This window comes from Mesoplodon densirostris, chromosome 8 (assembly GCF_025265405.1).
Source record: "Mesoplodon densirostris isolate mMesDen1 chromosome 8, mMesDen1 primary haplotype, whole genome shotgun sequence".
In the NCBI taxonomy this organism is placed as follows: Eukaryota; Metazoa; Chordata; class Mammalia; order Artiodactyla; family Ziphiidae; genus Mesoplodon; species Mesoplodon densirostris.
Window position 1 is genome coordinate 20,519,927 of NC_082668.1, and position 18,890 is coordinate 20,538,816.

Below are 18,890 nucleotides of genomic sequence, written 5' to 3' on the forward strand. Positions count from 1 at the left end.
GCCTGTGGTGTGCAGGACCTCTGGGCAGACTGTGTGATGTGTCTGGGCCCGGATTTCTCCGGCACTAATTGGCTCAGAGGCAGGAGAGCCTCTGGGCTCCTGAGGACTGTGTGGCATTAGCCCGGGTGTCTCAGCAGTAACCAGTGGGGACAAGCGGCCAGCGACCACACGTGCTCCCCTCCCCGTGAACGCTGATGAGAGAGAGGTTGGGTGGGCGTCTCATTAACGATGGAGACTGAATTTCCTGCCTCCAGGTGGGACGTGGGCTTAGAGACAGATTTAGCTTGATTCAAAGACTTTTTTTTTTTAAAGAAGATGTTGGGGGGTAGGAGTTTATTTATTTATTTATTTTTGCTGTGTTGGGTCTTCGTTTCTGTGCGAGGGCTTTCTCTAGTGGTGGCAAGCGGGGGCCACTCTTCATCGCGGTGCGCGGGCCTCTCACTATCGTGGTCTCTCGTGTTGTGGAGCACAGGCTCCAGACGCACAGGCTCAGTAGTTGTGGCTCACAGGCCTAGTTGCTCCACGGCATGTGGGATCCTCCCAGACCAGGGCTTGAACCCGTGTCCCATGCATTAGCAGGCAGATTCTCAACCACTGTGCCACCAGGGAAGCCCCCAAAGACATTTTTAAAAATGACATTTGTTGCACACCTGCAATTGTGGAGACCATGTATGGTTGCTATTTCTGAATTTCCCATAGCCCCGCACAGCCTTGCCCACTGCACATGCTCAAGGAGCCCTTCTCCTCATGGGGCAGGCTACCTAGCAAATCCTCCCCTCTGTTCAAGGCCTGAAGCAATGGGCTTGCCTGGGAGAGTCCAGGGCCAGGTCTCTAGACAGCAGGTGCCTTGATCGGCGCCCCCAACCGTCAGCATCAGACACAACGGTCCTCTTGGGGAAGGTTGGCTGGAACTAATGACAACAGTAATAGCCACCACTTACTGGGTGCTTACAATCTGCTGGGCACACTTCTAAGCCCTTTGCGTATATTATCTCATGAGTCCTCACAGCAGCCTATGAGGTCAGTACTCTATTGTCTCCATTTTACAGATGAGAAAGCCGAGGCATGGAGAGGTGAAATCCATCACCAATGTGAAGAAGCTAGCAGGTGGCAGAGGCAGGATACTCACCCAGGTGGTCGACTCCAGAGCCCCTCGCTTTAAGCATCTGGAGCAAGTAAGTAGTTGACTGATTGGCTGAACAAATAACCAAGTGCAGAAATCATAAATTAGTCAGACCGGGGAATGGCAAGGCAGATGACTTTACTTCTGCCTTTGAAACTTCTCTTCAGTGACCTTTTCCCTCTCTGCTCCCCTCAGAGCCCACCCAGCCCTTGGGTAAGTGAGGTCACTTGTCCATCTCTACGGACCCGCTTGGGCTTCTGGTTCTAACTCTGGGCTGAGAGGCGGGAGCCCTGGTGCCTTTTCTACCACTGATGGACAGAGTCGTTCTTTTTCTTTTTCTTTCCTCCATAGCATTTTGTTAAAGCAGAAAATCCTTGAGGGGTGAAGTCACATTTTCCGTGCCGCTGAAAGCTCCGGAGAGCCAGAGAGCCGATGAGTATTATTGTAACCAGAGGAGGCTGGGGACAAAGGAAGCTTATAATTTTGTAAACAGAGGCTTGGGAGAGGCCTGCCTGCAATGGCTTTCCAGGGGGAGGGAGAAGGAGAGAAGCAGAATTTGGGAAAACGTGAAGCCCGGGGGAATTGCAGGACTGGTCAGCACTGAGGCCTGGGGCCCAGGTGTTTCGGAATCCCTCCTGCCTCCTCCCCCACTCACGGCTCCCCAGCACCCCCTCGTCATTTCTGCTAAATTCCAAGTTGACTTGCTGAAGGGGCAGGATCTCTGGGCTTGGGGTGAAGAGCTTAGCTGGTTACGAACCTTGGCCCTTTGGCCTCAGTTTCCTCATCTGCAAGGTGGGATACCCCAGAGAGTCTCTGCTCAGCTTGGTGATGGCGCTACACTTCTCTCTCACCCTCCGGAAGCTTCCAACATTCCCCCCTGTCTTTGGGCCAGACCACATAGGCTGGGGTGTCTGCCAAGGAACTGTCATTTTCTGGGGATCTTCAAGTCCCCTGGCCTCAAATCAGAAGGATGATAAGAGCTAATATTGAGTGCTGTGTGCTAAGTCACTCACCTATCTTATTTAATGTGCACAAAGACTTACAAGGTAGATGTTATGACTATCATTTTTATTTTACAGGGTTAAGAATGTAAAGGTCCAGAGGAGGGAGGGGGGAAGCCCAGCACTGTGCAGCCATCTGTCTACAGGGCCTGCGTGTGGACCCACTGTGCAGCTCTGCCCTCTCCTCTCCAGCCAGAGCCTCCTGAACGGTGGGTTTGAGCCTGGGTTGCTTGTCATGGAGCACATCTTAACGCCCTGGAGCACAGCTTGAGCAACTGTGGACAGGACACAGGAACTACCCAGTTAGCTGCTTGCATCATCGTGAGACAGGCCCATTAAACTGGAGCGAGGTAGAGAGACAGACTGAGAGAGAGATTGGGAGACAGAGAGACTGAGAGAGATACACATGCACACAGCACCGAGAAAGACACACAGAGACACTGAGAGACAGAGAGAGACACTGAGGGGGAACGCCAACATCCCCGTTACCAGGGAGACCTAGCTGGGGTAAGTTTCATCACTAAAGTCATGCTTTGAGGGGGCACAGGAACAGACCATCAGTGAGGGCTCTCCAACCCAACTGGGGGAGACCAGAAGCTCCTTGGGATGTGTGTTTTGATCCACACAAGCTGAGGAAGGCAGTGCCCTTGCCTAGGCAGACAGGAATCCTCATAGAGGACACAGAGGTAGCTCGCCATCTCCCTCTGGATTCTTGGGAGCAGCTTGGCCTGGGTGAGGAGGAAGCCTCAGGAGGGAGCCTGGGAAGTCTCTGCCCCCTGCCTGGGGGACAGGCTTCTGCACTTGGGGGCTCAGGAGACGTAGAACCAGGCCAGAACTGGAAGAGGGGAGGCAGCCCATGCTTGCCGAGAAGACCCAGAAACATGCTGACCTTGAACATGCTCATTCCCCCACCCACCCACGGGACTCCTGCCCCTGGCTCCAGTCCAGATGCCTAGTGTAGAGATCTCCATCCCAGAGCAGATGGATGGTAACCCCTAAGCTGGATGTTTTCTCTCCATCTTTGAATTTGCAGCCCACCCCTGTCCAGTGCATTTGTCTTCAGAGGGGCTTTTTTTTTGGGTCTTCTATCTGTATCTGTGCAGCCTTAGTGACAGCCACATGGCAAGCAAGAGGAAGCAGCAGTCACCTGCTTGGACCTAATTTGAGAGGTGCTGAATCAGGCCACCTGTTCCCAAGCTTCCCTCCCACACAGACTGTCACAGAGTCTGCCCCCCGCCTAGGATAAGATCAGAGAATGTTCAAGTTTGGAGGCTTGTAAGAGCCCAGCCTACTCCTTGAAGCCCCATCCCTTCAGTTTTGGGAAAGAGAGATGAGCCCAGGGGGCAGTGCACAGGCTACGTTCATCCTCCTTTGCAATTTGGGCACCAGTGAGCCTAAGCGTGGTGAGGGGGTGAGGGGGCCTCACTCTGGACCCAGACTGTTCGGATCTAAATCCTAGCCCTGCTACTTAATATCTGAAAAACCCGTGCCTCGGTTACCTCCTCTGTGAAATGGGGTTAATGATAGTGCCTTCCCCAAAGGGTTTGAGATAAAGTACTTAGAGCAGAACCCAGGCGTGGAAGCTGATATGAAACATCACCCAAAGTTAAAGTGCTTTCCTTCTCCTCCCTTCCTCACTGTAGCATCCTCAACGCCTTTAATATACTAAGGGCAACCCAGAAGTTCCAAGAGGGTTGGTATAGTGGCAGAATTTCCCAGGATTATTTGTCCAAAGGAACCTCTTTCTGTGGAGCATCTAATGGGATTGGAGTTCCTCAGGTCATCTTCTAGGAAACATTGCTAATCCAAATGCAATGGATTTTAATAGTCCAGGGAGAAGGGGAGGCCTCCTTCCCCAGGCGCTGAGGATTGGCTAGGGCTCCTGATCAGGGAGCATCTGTTCCAGCTGGGGAGCAGGCCGAACGGGTCCCCGTGACTGTGCCAGGAGCATTATGCTCTGCTCTCAGGGGCCTCAGCAGCCACTGTCTCTCCAGGGCTCTTGAAGGGTCTTCAAGGCATGGCAGAGTGCTCCCCCTGTGAAAATGACCGTGCTGCTCGGCCCTGCACCGACACTCACAGGTGGGTTGGCGGCAACTGGTTCAAGTGGATACTGGGGGTGGTGGCTAGCCAGCTCTGACCCTGAAGGAGCTTAGCTGGTCAGCTCTTACTCCCAGGACCTGGGGATTCTAGGGAGGGGGCAGCAGAGGTGGAACGGCGCATGTCAGAGGTGGGAGGGTCCCTGGGCATCACTGGGCCCAGAGATTCCCATTAGCCGTGTGAAATTTTCTTTAAAAGAAGCTGAGAAGGAACCCCACTAGATGAAAAAAGAAGACAAAAGTAAAGCGTTCTGGTTGAAATATGTGTGGGGAGGCCTGGAGAATGCTGATCTCATTCACCACACCCCCTCCACCTTCCGCCCCCCGCCAGAGGGACTGGGAGGCCATTCGGAAGCCGTGTGTCCAGATCCTTTCTGCTTAGCTATGCTCTTGGTGTAATGGCTCCTGTTCCAGGAGGTACCACGGGGTCCTGTCTGCTAGGGGGCTGGGGGCTGCAGAGGAGACAAAAGCAAAGGGGCTGGCCGGCCCCTCTCTCCTTCTGGCTGGTCTTCATCCCTTCCCAGCATTTCCATGGTAGAAACTTTTTGGCTGAGGGGAGAACTGGTCTATCCCTGGTCCCCAGTCTGGAATCTGGGAGCTAGAATCTCAGTCTGGTTGGTGACCTCTTTGGCATTGATCTCCAGGAAGGATGATGCCTGCCCACTGGCCCTTCTTAAATCTCTCTGCCTCATCGGAAAGCATCTACAGTGCTCTTGCTCCCATCATGTCACTTGTGACTTCTGAATACCACTACCTGCTGCCCTGGCAGCTTTGACAGAGTCTTGCTGGGTTCCCAAGGTCAATGGACTCACCACTATTTCCTTGGCCGCTTTCTCCTCTCAGTAGAGCTGGTCTCCTAAAGCCACAATTCTTTCCTTAGTTTCCGTTTCTGGGTCATCCTGGGTTATAGCTCAGGACTGGTTTGCACCAGAACTAACTGGTGTTCTATCGTTCAAAACTCTTCTAACTGGGGAAGGAGACACTTGGTGAGGGAAGATGCAATCCTCCTACAGGCTTTCTTCCTCAGGGGTCGAGTTTGCCACCCTAGCATCAGAAGCCCAGTTAGATTTCCACAGCCCTTCTCTGTCTTGACCCAACTTGTTCCCTTGTGGGGCATTGTCGTGACTGACTGGGAGAGCCACCCTTCTCTGCCGAGCCATCCTCTTCACCCACATGGGGTCTCAGCCCCCCTGCAGAGGGTGGTTGGATGCTAGTGATGGTCCAAAACTAGGTCTGGAGGGCCCTGGATAAGTGCAGAAGCCTAAGAAAGTCCACACTCGGGGGAGGCTGGCCCTAGCCATCCACTCACCTGGGTGCTGGCATCTGGCTGGTTACTTGGCCTGTGAGGGTGGATGGCTCTCGTTGTGAGTGTGTGTGATGCGGGGAGGGGGCACGTATGCAATTTTTCATTGTTCATTCCAGGGCCATATGACCCTGAGACGTTAGGCCGTGCAAGACAATTCCCTGAATGGGAGGGAAGAGCCAATGGCACGTGTGTGGCATCATGGTGTGTGGCATTGCAGGTCCCAGCCCTTGTCACAACCTCAGCACCCCCAGGAGTCCTTCAGCTGCCCTGGGAGTCAGGGGTCCCAAAGGCTAGGCCTCTGCCCAGGTCGGGCGTGCACCAAGTTCGCGTGGGAACCAGAGGTAGAGCGCGTGTGCAGGTCCTCTCTGGAAAGGGCCAGGCCTTCGCCCCATGGAGCCTGCAGCCTGTGGGACATACACAGTCCTGTTTACCATCCCATATGTCCTTTCCAGAGAGTGTGCCAGCAGCTTGCGGAGCCTGTGGGCTCTCACTGGAAAGCCAGGGGCTGAGTCCAGGAAAGTTGATTTTTGTCTCCTGAGATGCTTGCTTGGGCCCCAGGCCAAGCTCTGCTGAGGGCTGGCAGCCGACTGGGAAATGTTCTGCTCTCCTGTCACTGCGGACTCCAGCAGCAGCCTCTGGGGAGGAGAAAATCCTCATGGAGGACGAGGAAGGCTCGCCATGCTGATGAGACTAAACAAAGGGGGGGCAGGTTCCTGGAGAGGGGACGGACAGGCCTTCCTCTGGGGTCAAAGTGCTGACTAGTAAGTCTGACCCAGGAAGAGGAGGAGAAACCAGGAGCGGGGGAGGAAAAACAATGGGATATTGGAAAAGCTCCAGGGGGCACTGTTGTCCCTCCCTGGAAGGGAAATCGTGGAGAGCAACAGCTAGAACAGGAGGTGAGCTGGAAAGGAGACAATATACTGGCCTCCATGCTTTGGGATTCAAGATGGCGGCACCAGAAAGGCTGACTCCACTTGGTAAGTGGAGAGGCCTCAGGATCAGGCAGAGGGAGCTCCCTGTTTGGACTTTGGCTCCTTCTTTGCTGGGCTTTCACTGGTCTGCAAACCCCCAAAGGCAGAGGTTCCTGTCTATTTTGCTCATTGCTTCAACGTCAGTGTGTAAAATAGAGACAAGCACAGATAAGTTTCTCCAAAACAAAAGTTGGTTGAAAGAATAAGTAATTTGAGCACAGGGATGTAAGGCAAGGAACATTATATCTTAGGGACTGAGCTAAGAGTCTCTTCCAAATCTCCTCTGGGGTCCTTGAAATGCTTGCAAGGGCTATTTTAGAAATACTTTGGGTCATTCCACTGTAGAGAACAAACTGAGGGAGACCTACAACTGGGGGAGAAAGCAAAGAGAAAACTGAGGGTTGACTGTGTTGGGGGACAGTCCAGGCTGGAAGACAAGTGATACAAGGTCATGGTCTGGGTCAGTGGGTAGAGGACCAGAGGAGAGAGTCAGGTATCACACCAGATGGTCAGCCCATCTCCTGGGGCTGCAGCAGGTGGCTTTTGGAAGTTCAGGTGGTCCAGTGGTGCCTGCCATCTGACAGTAGGGCCTTGGAGCAAGAGCAAGAGTGAGAGTGAGACAAGGGTTCTGGGTCATTGGGGCTGGTTTCAAAGCAGGATGCCAAGATAGGGCTCAGGATGGGCCCAAGGCAGCAGGGAGTGTAGCATGCAGACCTGGGCCCACGACTCAGGGCTGATGGTGGCAAGGAAGCTGCGTGTCCAAGGTAGAGGCTGAAACTCCTTCTCTCTCCTGGTTTCCTGTTAAGATTCATTCTAGAACTTGGGACAGGGTGAGCTGCAAGTGGAGATCATGTGACTCCAGTGGTGGGAACAGGAAAACCTCAGACCTTAGGAAGAAGACAGGATCCTAACGTAGGGTACATCAGCAACAAGGAGGGTCAGGGGTGTGGTGGTAAAGAGACCCCAAATAAGTAAGATAGCTGTGTGGACAAGAATGGCCAATGAGGGCAATTGCAGCGGTCATGGGCAAAATGGAGGGTCTTTGTGTGATGTGAGAAGCAGGCTCTCTTCTCTCTGCGGGCCAGACTTGGATTTTTGTGCTCAGCTTGGAACGAGGACACAATCTTTCCAGGGAGGAACAGTCCTTTCTGTGTGACAGAGAGTGTCCCCAGTATCAGAGGATGGCTGGGGAAAGACATGAAGGAAGTTCCTTGGGGATAATTGATAATTACTCCTTGGGGAGTACGTGAATGTGGGGAGGGAGCAGGCAGGAGTAGTAGTGTATTTTCAGACTTAAAAAGTGACTCTCCCAAGGCCATAAGCAAGTTGGTGGCAGAGACATGGGTGGCAGTCTCCTTCTGCCACCCTGTGCTGCTTCTCCAAGCGCCAGGGTGGAAGAATTGGGGAGAGAGAATCCCCAACAGGGGGCTAAAGTCAAGCAAAGAAGGACGCTAAGTGGAGAGTGAACGTGTTTCCTGATCCCGATTTCAGGGAGGGCAGTTGAGGAGAAGGTCAGGGGTTTGGACTGCGAGAAGCTCTAGCCTCGGGGAAGCAAGGCACATATGAGCCTTTCCCAGGCATCCAAGAAAGCCTTGGGTGAAACCGATCCACCACTTTCTCAGAAGTGTGGAGAACCTCAGCCAGCTGGAGAGTGAGGCAGGAAGCCCTGTTTCTGGCGCTCCCAGAAGGGGTCCGGTATCTGTTTATGCTTATACAGGCTGCAGAGTGTGAGGGGTGGTCCAGCTTGGTGAGTTGGCACCTTCAGGGTGGGTGAGGAAGGATGAGGGTGGATCCTTTTCTGTCAGCCAGTCCCTGGGTCTTGGAACCCTTGCTGCAAATACCTGAGAGAACATTCCAGTTTTTCACTCCACAAACACTTACTGAAAACCAACCCTGTGCCAGGTACTGGCTTAGGAGCTGTGTAAACAGTGGTGAGTAAAGGCAGGTGTGGTCTCTGCTCCCATGGAGCTTAGTGTCAAGTGGGAGAGAGAGGGATTGATGGAGTAATTGCGGATAGGCTGTATGTTCTAAGGAAATTTAGAGGTCAGGGAGGGTTACCTTGGAAAATGGCACTTGAGTTGAGACTGGAAAAATGCTAGACTCTGTCTAGATGAGGGATGGTGTTGTGAGGGAGTATGTGTTTTCTTGCTGGGGAAGCAGCTTGGGCAAAGGCCCTGTGGTGGGCAGAAGAATGGTGCTTTCAAGGAATATCTGAAAAGCAGAGATGGAGGAACTTGCCTGAGAAAAGGCCCGGGCAGTACAGTACCATGCAGGCCAGAGTCAGGCTTTGTCTTCATCCTGGGTGCAGTGGGAAACTTTTTTTTTTTTTTTTTTTTTTTTTTTGCGGTACGCGGGCCTCTCACTGTTGTGGCCTCTCCCGTGGTGGACACAGGCTCTGCACGTGCAGGCTTAGCGGCCATGGCTCACGGGCCCAGCCGCTCCGCGGCATGTGGGGTCTTCCCTGACCGGGGCACGAACCCGTGTCCCCTGCATCAGCAGGCGGACTCTCAACCACTGTGCCACCAGGGAAGCCCCTACAGTGGGAAACTTTTGAAGGTTTTTATGCAGTGGTGGGTGAGGGTGGGTGTTGAACGTGATCAAAGGTGCATTTTGCAAAGCTCCTTTTGGCTCTGCTCTGAGGAGGCCAGATGTGAGAACAGAGTATATTTAAGGAGACCAAATAGAAGGCTATAGAAATCACCCAGTTGAGAGGTGAGGATGGTTTAGAACAGTGCAAATGGAGGGGCATCCGAATTTAAGAAATATCATAGCAAGTATTTATTTAGTGTTTACTATGTGCCAGGCACTCTTCCGGAAGCTTTACATGGAGAGTTTAATCCTCACAATATGGTGGGTACTCTCATTCCCACTTAAAGATGGGGAAACAGGCACATAGAGGGTTAGTAATTAGTAGAGCCAGGGTTTGGACCAGGGGCCCACAGTCTTAACCATCACTCCCTGCCACTCAGTGGTTAGGATGTTAGGAGGTAAGCATGAGAGGACTTGGTATTCCATTAGATATGAGGGGGCATTAGTATACGAGGTGCTCATGGCTTGCTTCATGGGTACTAGTTACTCTAATAGGCACCAGCTGAATGGGGCTGGGTTTGGGAGAGGAGTTCACAAGTCTGGTCTTGGACAGTGTAGTGGTTTTAAAATAGGCCCATGAATTCTCTGATACTATTCTTTTCAAAGAGATGGAGCTTGATTCTCCTCCCCTTAGTTGTGGACTGGATTTAGTAACTTGCTTCTAATAAATAGAATATGGTGCCAATGTCAGTGGATGTTCCAAGACTAGGTCATAACAAGCATTGTGGCTTCCATCTTACTCTCCCTTGGGTCACTCACTATGGGGGAATTCACTGCCATGTCATGAAAGACCTATGTAGCAAGGAGCTGAGGTCTCCAGCCAACAGCTGTGTGTGTGTGCCCTTTTGGAAGTGATCCTCCTGCCCCAGTCAAGCATTCAGATGACTGCAGCCCCAGCCAACATCTTGGCTGCCACTTCCTGAGACACCTGGGGCCAGAATCACCCTGCTATGCTTCTCCTGGATTCCTGACTCTTAGACACTGTGTGAGATGACGTTTATTGTTTCCAAGCCACTAAGTTTTGAGGTAATTTGTTAGGCAGCAATAAATAACTAAGACCAACAGCCAAGGGTAGGTGCTAGCTAAGCATTTATTGTGATTGGAAATTAAAATGTGGCTGTTGACAGCAGTTTGATGGTGGCTGAGCACTTAGGAAGGCAAAAGAAGATGAAGAGGCCCACACTGGGCTTTGAGGAGTTCTGTCCCTCAGTGGCCCTGTGGAGAACGTGAAGTGGTTTTCCATTTGTGTTCTGCATTGCCTTTGGCCTATGGAGTGGCCTTGGGGGATGAGGGAGGTTTGATGGGCTGCTAGCCCTGCCAGGCTTCTGGTCAGATTTATTTGGAATGGCCCTGCTTTTTCTGTTTTTAGGTTGGGGTTTAGAGTAAGATTCATTCGGGGGAAAAGCAAGGATCTGACTCTAAAATATCGCAAACTGCTAACCTGCGCAATCTCTCTTCTTACAGATGAGGAAACTGAGGTGCAGGCAGGCGAAGTGACTTGCCCGAGCTCAGGTAGCCTTGGGCATAAGTCTCTGGCCCCCGTCTAATGTCACTGAGCCTCCCTGCCTCTAGCTCCTTCCAGTGGAACTTGGGGCAGAGAGGTAGGGGATGTACAGAGGATGAGATGGGCTCCTGCCCTTGGGGTTCTACTCCCTGCCCTCCACCAGGGGGACAGTGACACCCCCGAAGGCCCACACGGTGCCTCCTCTGAGGAGGTGACAGGAGTCGTGGGAGTTCTTCCTAGCTCTGCTAGGCATGTGGCTGCCCTGAGCTTCAGTTTTCCAGTATGTAAAGTGGGAATGAGGATGCATACCTCCCTGCCAGGCTGCTGTGAGGGTCAAATGGGGTAGCAGAGGCCACAGGACTTGTCCCCAGTGAAGTGCTGTATGGCTGGAGCAGGTAGGTCATTGCTGGCTGGCGTAACTCAAACTCTCAGGCCATCCTTGGGCAGAATGAAGCCTTTGGGGCCCTGGAGACCCGTAAACCCGTACATGGTATGAATCCTCTCCTAGAGCAAATCCAGGCCAGTGTCTCAGAATGCTGGAGCTGCCAAACTTTCAATCACCTGAATCCTGCTGGTCAGGGGGTCCCCCTGGGTGGGATTTGTGGTGCAAATGGAGTCTTAGCTGTTCCAAGTTCTCTTGGCTCTCAAGAACGCATCCTCCAGCCCCCCTTATTCTGTAAATCTTCCCCCCTAATTAGCTCCCTGTCTACTTGGGAATTGTATAGAAGGGATGTTAGAAATCACACACCAATTTGTCCTTTTGTGTCTGGCTTATTTCATTTAGCATAATGTCTTCAAGGTTCATCCATATTGTAGCATGCGTCAGAATTTCATTCTTTCTTAAGGCCGAATAATATTCTATTTGTATGGGATATTAAATAAATATTACACCCCATAATACTTATAAATATTATAAATAAAGTACCACATTTTCTGTGTCCATTCATTTGTTGAGGACACTTGAGGTGCTTCCACTCTTGGCTATTGTGAATAGTGCTGCTATGAACATGGGCGTGTGAAAAGAAAGGCGAGTTTTGAGGCGGACAGAAGGACCTCTGGGTCAGCAGGCCAAGCCAAGGGAAGGAGCCCACACTTCCCCGCTCCTGTCTCGAACTCCCATTGCCAGCTAAGAGGAATGGGCTGGGATGACAACCAGAAGGACTAAAAGCACTTGTCAGTCACATGCATGGAAACAAAAGGAAACATGATGTGATGCTTATTCCATGCTGCATAACGCACTAACCACACTACACATATTAACTCCTTAATCCTCATGGTAGCCTTCTGGATAAATGCTATTAACATGCCCATCTGCAGGCAAAGAAAGCAAGGCACAGAGAGGGCAAGTGACCTACTCACAACTCATCAGCTAGCAAGAGGTAGAGCCAGGATTAGAACTCAGAGCTCCTGCTTCAAGGCTATGCTGGAGACACTTACAGGGACCTCCCCTGGCCCAGGGGAAGGCAGGGAAAATGTTTTCATGCCTTGATCTGCCTGCACATCTTCCCCAAACAGAGAGAAAGAGGGACTGAGATTGAGCAGTCAGGGAGAATCTGGTGGGGACACATCAGGCCCACCAGGGCTCAAGTCTTGTGGGGCTTGAGAAGTTGAGGGGCCCAAGAGGGAGCTAGAGTGGGTAGCTGGTCCCCAGAGGAGGAAGGGTGTAATTCTGAGGCCTAGAGGATTCCTGGAGGGGGAGCCCTCCTGGCAGCCTAGGTTTCTGTGGGCCCCACTTGCCTTGGAAACCACAAAGCCAAAATGTAAAGGAATCTATTTTCTAAGGAAAACACATACTTACACATTCTGAGTAATTTCCCGTGGAACTAGGAAAAATAAACACGACACCCCAAATGGTTTTTTGCTTACAAATGGTTTCAAGCAAAGAGAAGTGGGAGAAGAAAATATAGGGCCGGGGGAAACTCTCTGCTGGTTCCAAACCTCAGAAACTGCCTGGAGGCTCGAGGGGCCTGCAGGGATGGGGGTACAGGAGAGCCAGGCGTCAGGGTGAGGCGCCCAGACCCAGGGGCTTGCTGGCTCCTCTCCAAGAAATCCGGGCCCACCCTCTGAGGACTGGTGAGTCACATCTCACACATGGAGGGGGTTTGCCAGCTGAAGAGGGAGACCATGGGTCTACAGGCCATAAGCTTCTGACTGGGTTCAAGGGCCAAGTGCATAGTGAGAATTGGCCAGGCAACGGTGGTGTGGGCTGGATTAAGGTGAAAGCAGGAGTCATGTTGCCATAGATTGGGTGGTTTTGGAAGAACAGGCTGAGGAGGGCCTGGGGGCTATGAAAGGACAGTTACATGGAGGGTGTTAAGGTCACAGGCATCATTCCAAAGAAAGCCTGAAAGCGGAAGTGGGTGGTAGAGGACAGCATCGTCGTGGACAAGTCACTTCACTTTCTTGGGCCTCTCTGTCTCCCCTGTAAAACAATGGGTGCGCTCTACTTTCAGAGACAGAAAGTGGAATGGTGGTTACCAGGGGCTGGGGGGAGGGAGGAATGAGGGATTTATTGTGTAGAGTTTCAGTTGGAGATGATGAAAAAGTTCTGGAGAGGAGTAGGGGTGATGGTTGCACAAAAATGTGAATGTACTTAATGCCCATGAACAGTACACATACACATGGTTAAAAGGGTAAATTTTATGTTTTGTATATTTTACCACAATAAAAAAGGCAGAAGTAAAAAAAAATACATATCAATAATAATTAAAAAATTTTCCTTTCAACACCCTCTGAGAGGGCTACTGATAAGAGGTGCTCATCCCTGTGGGGGGCATGAAGGTGAGATAGTCTTCCTGGAGGGACTTTAGGGCAAAAGATAGATTCATAGACAATAAACCATAGTGCAAGGCATTCAGGACTCATTCTGGTCCCGAGAACTAATTTTGGGGGAGCCTAGGGGAAGTTAGAAAGTCTGCCTGGATCAGGATGGTGACATTTGAGCTGGGCTTTGAAGGATGAGTAGGAGTTTTCAGCTCAGGCTGATGGGACAGATCAGTAAAGGTCTGGAGAGTGTGAAGTTAAAGGGTTGAGGGACATTAATTCTTATGTGTGGCTGGACTGTGGGAAGCTGGGGGAGGTGGAGGAAGTGATACTGGAAAGGGAGATTGGGGTCAGATTGTGAGACCTCTGGGGGCCACGCCAGGACAGTTGATACCTCTGAAGTTCTGTTGACAAGACTGATGGCTGAAGTGCAAACACCTCTCTCCTTGACCCAAAAATACTGCTCTCCTGGGCCTAAAAGAATGCAAGCTTTTTTGTTTGTTTTGTTTTGTTTTTGTTTCATACAGGACAATTCCATGTACCAGGACAAGCTTGTGGGTGATGTTTAGGGGACATCCAAGTCTTCGTTATCTGTCATCCCAAAGGTGTTCATGGGCTGCCTGATCCCCACTTGGCTATTGTTTCTGAGAGTCCTGCTCCAGGAAGCCTGTTCCTTCCTGGGTTCCTTAGAGATGCCTCCTCTGCTTTCTCAGAATTCAGCAAGGCCTGCTTCCTCCAGGACACCCTCCTGGGCTAAGCCAATGGCACTGAATCCATTTAACTCCCATCACGTTAAGCTGTCGTTCTCTTAGGGAGAAGGGTGTAGTAAGGAGAGGCCTAAACTCTGGGCCAGAGGGGCTGGGTGGGCTCGAATCCAAACTCTGCTGCCCAGCAGCTGTGAGAACTTGGGTAAGTGATGGAGAACCATGCCTGTTTCCTTGTATGTGAAATGGGGATCATACTTCATTTGCCAGTTGTACTGACGATGGCAACCCCTGCTCATTGTGTTAGGTTGCTTTGTGCTTACACAGCTGTTTCCTGGCCACAGAATGGGTTGTATCCGGAATGGCTCTGGTAAAGGAAAACTCTCCTAACAGGGTATTTCTAAGCTTCCCCAGGTGGAGGCTGCGGTGGGAGAGCTTGATGCAAATCAGTGTGGCTGTAAGAGCAGCTCCTGACCTCAGCTCGGCTTCTGGGACTGGGCTTGACAGTTGTAACTGGCCCACCTTATTGCTTTTAACCTTCTTCCCTGGCCAGCTTCCCTGGGGGAGTTCTCTGGGGTCCACAGAGATTCTAGGAAGCAGCCTCATGTCACAGAGATGCACTATGTCCTCCTCCTCCTTGGACCGGAGGCCTGGCTGCTGGTGACGTGTATGTGGCTCTCCTGGTCCCCACAGCACTCCACTTGCTCCTAATGTGTGACCGTGCATCCATTTCGTATTAACTAGGCACCACCGTTTGTCAAGGAGAGGCCAGGCACTGGGGACAAAGCGCCTCAGAGCCAGATGGTGCCCTGCTTCAAGGGGCTTTTGTTCTAATGGTCAGTGGTTAGTTTTGAGTGCCAGTCCCTGAGTTCAAACTTCCTTTGCATGATTTCAGTTAATGCTCCCAGCAGGCTTAGTAGGTGGTGTCAGATATTCTCTTCTTTAGAGAAGCATTATTTTTTTGTGATGGGGGGATGCCTAAGTCTACTTGGGGATGCAAGAGGGAGGTTTGGAGGCCCCAGTAAAGAGAGCTTCCCCTCCAGTCACCATCCTTCCACTTAGGGGCTTTTTGCCTGAAAGATTTTGGTCATTTGAGTGACTCCTCTGGTGCCAGAGACAGGCCCTGTAGACCCCTTGGCACCCTCTCCTGCAGACCCCAGGGGCCTCCACGTTAGGTCAGACCTGGTTAGCCTCCCCAGAGGAAGCCCAGCTCGGAGCCCTCAGTCATATCTCTGATGGAAAGGGTACAGGGAGATAGCGAGCCGGCCAGGTATGGAGGACAAAGGCCAGAGCCACGCGTGACTCCAGCGCTAGGGGAAGAAGGACAGGGGCCATCTGCCAGGGCAGCGTATGCATAGCTGGCAACTCAGCAGCTAGATGCCCCACTTGGGGGAAGATCACAGGTCGGACCGGGCGTGGGGCTGGGCCACATGGGCCGGTTGCGCGGAAGCCCTGATGCCCCTCTCGTTACCTCCTAATTCCACCTTCTGTTTTCACTTGCCCTGCTTCCTGCTAAATTCCCTTCCCAGGCTAAAAGTTTCCATCTCTGGGCTTGGCCCCAAAATGAAATTCTTTGGAAACTTTCAGCTGAGTTCATTTAGTTATTGTTGAGTGCGAGAAAGTGGGTGGGGGAGACAATCTGGGTTCTGCTTATTTTTGATACTTCAAATGAAAGCCCTGTGAGACCCAGAACTTGCCCCTTGGCTGTTCGGTTCTCAGCTGGGGTGTTGGGGGAAAATGATGTCATGGAAAGAGCTTAGGGCAGTGGGCTGGGACCCCTTGGATTCTAGCCCCGGCTAGGATGAGTCCTGCCTTGCCGCCTTGCCGGTTAAGGTGCTTTCTCTCTCTGAACCTGTTCGTTAATTTCTAAAGCTGGATCTTCTGAATAAATCATTTCTAAGGTTCTGCTCTGATGCTGGCTGATCGATGCTTTAGCCTCATGGTATGATTTTTCTTTGAAATGAATCCTGCTTCCTTCCATGTGTGGGCAGTTATCAGAAGGTTCTAGCTTCTGCAGATGCCTGTGCAGCCCTGTCAGCCTCCAAATCATAATCAACCATGTGGCTAGACCACAGAGGTCTCAGGCTTGGCCTGATGGAAGCCAGGCAGCTGGCCCGGAAGGAATGAGCCTTGTTCTGCTCACCCCTCCTCTCCTGTTTGTTTGGTTTTACTTATGTTCTGCGTCAGGGATGAGCTGGTTGGGAGAAGGGTATGAACCTTAGAGCCTGGATCCACATATGTTGTTTGGTTTGGGAAATTAAAAACAAAATATTTGGTTGATTTTCGTCCAATAAAGTAATTTTTTAGAAAGACAGGTCGTTGGTCTGGACTTAGCTGATTTCTGTTTTTACCCTAACATAAAAAGGTTAAAAAAATCAGCCATTATATTAAAAAAAAGGTTTGTAAACTGGTTTTGGGGAATTAAGGTCCTGCTAGAGAGTGTCTTGCAGGTGGGAGCTGGAAGGTGTAAGTCAGATGAGTGGAGGGTGGCAAGAAAGGGAGAGGGGGGCAGAGACCACCGTGGGATTTTCAGATCATCAGGAAGTTCTGTGGCTTCGGCACCATTTCGGAGACATATTTGTAAACTGTCTAAACTGTGCAGAAAGAGAGGAAAGGGGCTGCAAAGTCCCTCTTCCCCTAGAGACCTTAAAAGCAAGAAGGTTCCCTGGTGTCCCTGGGGTTTCTTAGCAGTCCTGCCTGGAGGCGGAGGGATGGATGGCGTGGCCTCTGGAGGGCATGCTGATGCAACAGGGAGATCGATCAGCCTCTCTGGTGAGTACGCAGGACGACAGCCCCCAGCTTCCTGGAGTGGAGGCCTTCTGGCGTCTCTCTCCCTTGGTGGGGGCGGGCAGCTCTTTCCCTCTCTTCTCTGTCCTCTCCAGTCTTGGGCTGGGAATCTGTTCAGGTTATTCCAGAGACCCTCACTCAGTGCTTTTTATGCCTTTTGGATGTTGAGCTGCTAGACGCTGGGAGGGTCCGTCGTTGCTGTTCTCACACCTCTTCCCCCTTAGCTCACGGTCCCACTTGGCCCCTGAGATTCTTGTCTACCTTTTAACAAACAGGAGTTTAAATGGCAGACGTGAAGCTATGAGGGGAGATATGTCGGGGTGAAAGGTGCCTCTCTTTCACCCTGTGGGCACCTGCCTCTTACCTAGTTCTGAAACGGTCCGTGTTCATCCTTACCGTGAGCTGAGTAGCTCTTATGTGTGGGGCTCTGTGCTACCCTCAAAGGGTATTATCCACATCTGACAGCTTGGGAAACTGAGGTTTTGGCCCAAAGCCACGACTCTGGTGAGATGCAAAGCAAGCATTGGAATCTAGATTTGTCTGACCCCAAGCCCATGATCTGCACCCACATGCTCAGCCAGCTCTTGGGGGCCAGTGGTCAGAAGAGTCACCAGCAATTCCCAGTAGCTTGTGATGCTGGCTGTGTGCCTGGCTGCTGCTAAGTGCTGGATCGCCATATTCAGTGCGCTGCGGCTCCGTGCCCAGCTTTGGTACAGTTGACCGACACTGAGAGGGGTCCTCAGGTCCCAGCCATCTACCTGCCCCAGGGCTGCAGCCGCCTCAGGGCATCTTGCTGTCAGGGCTCCGGTGTGTTTTCTGTGGCCCTGAGACACCTCGCCCTAGTGGGCTCCTTCCTCCAGAGAAGAATTTTAAAAATTATATTGTAGGGCTTCCCTGGTGGCGCAGTGGTTGAGAGTCCGCCTGACGATGCAGGGGACACGGGTTCGTGCCCCGGTCCGTGAAGATCCCACATGCCGCGGAACGGCTAGGCCCGTGAGCCATGGCTGCTGAGCCTGCACGTCCGGAGCCTGTGCTCCGCAACAGGAGAGGCCACAACAGTGAGAGGCCCGCTACCGCAAAAAAAAAAAAAAAAAAAAAAAAAAAAAAAAAAAAAAAAAATTATATTGTATGATGACATTGGTACAAAGAAAAATATAATTCAGGCTGGATTTATGATTATGTATTCATTTTCATGATATTCAGTTTTGCTTACAATTTTTTAAGAAAAACACAGTTTTCAGGGGACCCCAGAATAGCGCGGGCCCTAGGCACAGAGCCTCGTGGAGATGTAGGCCTGCGTGCTGTGCTGTAAGTGGCAGGGCGGACCTGACAGCCTTGTCTGTGGCTCTAGGGCTCCAAGAATTCCCCTGGGCCCCATCGCCACCTGATGTAAAGGCAAACCCCGCTCCTTCAGCCACTTGGCTCCAAGGGTCCAGAAAACCAGGAATGCCTCTGCCCTCCTCCCTCACCCTCTTCCCCATCTCTCGACAGCCTTCCAAGACTGGTAGGGAGCCACACTCCAGAGAAAGCAACCTCTCTAGGCCCTTCCAAAATCCCCTGGGTCCCCCTCCCCTCCCCCCAGCACAGGTTCTCTGACTTTGTCTCATTCCCCTTTGGGAATGACTTCACTGCAGTGAACTCAGCAACTCACTGCACACCCTGGGAAAGTCTCTATTTCCTTCCGTCAGAGGAAGGTGGAAGCTCAGATTCAGGGCTGAATCCTGCAGAAGTGCCTGGGAGGAAGGGGTTGGCGCTCTGGGATTTGGGTCATCCAGTAACACGCCCCACCCCCCCCGCCCCGCCGCCCCTTGCAGGCTTTGTACCCCGAAGCAGTGCGCCCCAGGGCCTTGATGAAGAGAAACACCTTCCCAGCCAGGCCCAGCCCTACTATGGGTGGGACCTAGAGTGGAAGGTCCATCTAGTGTATGGCTAATATTCCAAAGTCATAAACAGAGCTGCAAACGTGTGTGCTCTTTCCTCCTTCCTTGACAAAATCCCTTTATAACAACCTAGAAGATCGGCTTCTAATTTGGAATTTCAGACTCT